Below are 3,496 nucleotides of genomic sequence, written 5' to 3'. Positions count from 1 at the left end.
GGCTGATCATCAATTTTCATCTTGCCATCAAACTTCAAATGCCCCTCTTGGATAGCTTTCTGGATTCATATTCTGAACACTCGGCAATCATTGATAGAGTGAGAATTAGTGTTATGGAAGCCACAATACTTTTTGTCTTTCACTCCTTCAGGCCGTAGCATAGGATGTCCTTCTGGCAGCTTGATGCGTCCTTCCTTTATCAACAATGCAAAAAGCATGTCTGCCTTAGTAACATCAAAATCATAGGTTCCCTTTTGTTGTTTCAACCAGCGTTGACTAACTTGAGTAGGTTCCTTTGCCCAATTCAACTCAGCTACAGCTATCTCATCTTCATCAATATACTCAGTCGCTTCCTCCAGAAAACCTTGATACACCTCATTAGTGGCATTGTTCTTCTGAAAGCGATTATCTCTCCTAAATCCTTGGGCCTGATTACTCATAGCTGCTAAACGCTGTGCAAGTTGGCCAAGATCATCAAACTCCATGCCGAACAACTTCTCCCTAATATTCGGCAACATTCCTGCTATAGCTATTCTAGATAGTTGATCATCTGGTAAATTCAGAGAATAACACATATTCTTGGTCTCCCTAAATCTACGAAGATATTCCAATGGTGTCTCATTTGTTCTCATCCTTAGACTCATGAGATCAACCAACTTCTTCTCATTAGTACCCGTGTAGAAATATGAATGAAACTTCTGCTCTAGTTCTACCCACGTACCAATGGAATGAGCTGGTAAAGACGTGAACCACGTGAAAGCTGGTCCTGTAAGCGACAAAGGAAAATATCGAATCCTCCAAGCTTCATCTGAAGCAACTTCTCCAAGCTGCATTAAGTACCGACTGACGTGCTCTATGGTACTAGTATCATCTTGACCAGAAAACTTGGTTAAATCTGTTGGAGGCTTCACCCTTGGAGGTAACGCCACTCTGTTGTACCACTCTGGATAAGGAGACTTGTATGAATAAGATTGATTTTTTGGCTTCAAGCCGAACTGATTCTGCATCATATCAGCCATCCTATGCATCAAAACATCAATGCCTGAATCCTGATTTCCTTGTACTTGCACTCTAGAGGGCAATCCTGAAACACTCCTATACCCTGGATTTGGCACAGCATTGATAGCACTATAATCAGTAAATTCTTGATACCCATCTCCATACATATTCTTCTACAATCTGTTTGATGCTGGAGAAACTCTATAAGCTGAAGGTGGCACTTCTCCTGTGGTACCAAATGTCACCTGGCCATAGGTGGGATGTGATTGCTTCTCAGTGTGAGTCAATCCACCTACATTTGAAGGCGACGCTACTTCTTTTCCAACAGGTTTCTCTTGATGCTTTGGAACATTGAAAAGCATCAGTCCACTGAGTGGTCCAACATTTTCTTCAAAGTATTTATCAACCATTGGACCAAAAGTACTGATCATGATTGCTCAAAAGGTATTCAGAAAAGCTGTGTGATGGTTTGTCATGGTTTCTCCTATAGCTTTATAGACCAGGGCTACCATCTTCTGAGCATCCTCCTCTTCAGTGTAATCAGTTTGATGCGGAAGAAGAACCCTTGGCATTGACTGCTTTTGAAACACTTTATTGCTCTTGTTTTTGGAAAAAGACATCAAACACTTTCGTTGGTATTGCTCGCATGCTTGTAGCACTAAATCCCTGTAATTATCTAGCAATTCTGCCATGCTCACATCCAGAACATGATCATTATTGATCTCAGACGCCATCTTGAACTAACAGATGGTCCCACCAGGCGTGCCAAAAAGTGTGTTGACATAAAATGTGACACACTGTGCCTCACACACAACAAGCCGGAAAGCGTGGCTTCAATCGGGTTCCCGGGTGCTTCGTGATCCGGAAGCGTGCCAGTCAGTTTGACCTGAAAACTAACAAGGGATAAAATAATTAAATGCCAAACCAGAACATATCGGGTGAGACCAGACAGTTCCACATATACGGCCCTAAAGCCACTTACAACGACATACGGCTATAGAGAGCTGTCTGCCAACAAGTTTATAAACCATTCAGCTAATCGTAAGATGAATGCACGTAAAGACTTGATTGCCGAATGCATGTGCATGGGAAGACATGTTTGAACAAGTAAAATTAATTATGAGTTAATGCATAACCAAGCTCAGCAGTCCAGCCGAATTGGGGTCCATGAAGAAGGAACGTGCAAATAAAAACGATTAAACTAATCTAAAACATGCATCTGCCGCACGACACCTGGTTTCGTTAAAGCTTAAATGTGATTAACATGCATGAACCCACGATATGTGACAATCTAGATTAAAATAATTCAGCCATTATGAGCATGTTATCTATTTGCAAAGGTAATATGAAAAGCAATGATCATTGAAGCACGAATAAAACCATAAGAGAGAGCCGAACAATATCAATCTAGATTGGGCAGAAGTGTGTTACAAATATATAAAATATTTAAAACATGCAACACTGGATAACTTAATGAATCTATTTAGATTTGCCATATCTAATAGAGCCGATAACTATCTTGCTTTCACTAAGCATATTGAGAAACGCCTGCCGCACGGTATCTACTCATAAACAAAGCATAAGCAAAGACTTCTTGATTGTCAAGGAAAGATCCGCCGCACGACCATTGAAAACAAACAAGACTACTTGCATCACGTCTAAATCCACCGCATGATACTAAACATGATAACAAGGTTGTTGGAACTTACGGAGGTCGACGGATCGATGACTCCTCTAGAAGAACTCAACGACACGACAAAAGGACTCAAAAGTTGGCACGGGGCCGGTTGTATTGATTTGGTTGTGAACCCCTATTACAATGGTCGGGGGTCAATATTTATACCCTAGACAAAACACGAGTCCTAGAAGACTACGATTTACAAAGGAACTCTTAAACAAACTTGGAAACTTATGATTCCTTACCCTAAACTCTCAGAGTCCTTTATTATTACAACTTTCATCTTTTCGATCGGCCTCGCCTGCCATCTTCTGCTTTCCCGAATGGAGTCACTGCCTTCTGGAGTAACCGACCGCACAAGCATTTAGCCGACCGCTTGTTTTGTTTGCCGAATACCCTTCTTCCCGCATGCGGGTCCACCCGTCATCCTCCAGAATTGACCAAAATCCAGTGTTAACAAGAGACAATCAATTTTCTCCCGAGGTTCACGTGCTTGCCAACACGCTACGTCCCCGTTGTGTCGACCTACACTTGGTGGTTCTGCAGCTAAGAGGTGTTTCACAAACCTCGTCCACACAATAGGACACCACAAGAACCGACCCACAAGTGAGGTAACTCAATGACACGAGCAATTTACTAGAGTTACCTTTCGGCACTTCGCCGGGGAAGGTACAACTCCCCTCACAATCACCGAAGGCGGCCACGAACAATCACCAACTCGTGCCGATCCTTCACCGCTGCTCCAACCGTCTAGGTGGTGGCAACCACCAAGAGAAACAAGCGAAATCCGCAGCGCAACACGAATACCAAGTGCCTCTA

The sequence above is a fragment of the Miscanthus floridulus genome, chromosome 17 (genome assembly GCF_019320115.1).
Source record: "Miscanthus floridulus cultivar M001 chromosome 17, ASM1932011v1, whole genome shotgun sequence".
In the NCBI taxonomy this organism is placed as follows: domain Eukaryota; kingdom Viridiplantae; phylum Streptophyta; class Magnoliopsida; order Poales; family Poaceae; genus Miscanthus; species Miscanthus floridulus.
This window is presented reverse-complemented; position numbering follows the sequence as displayed.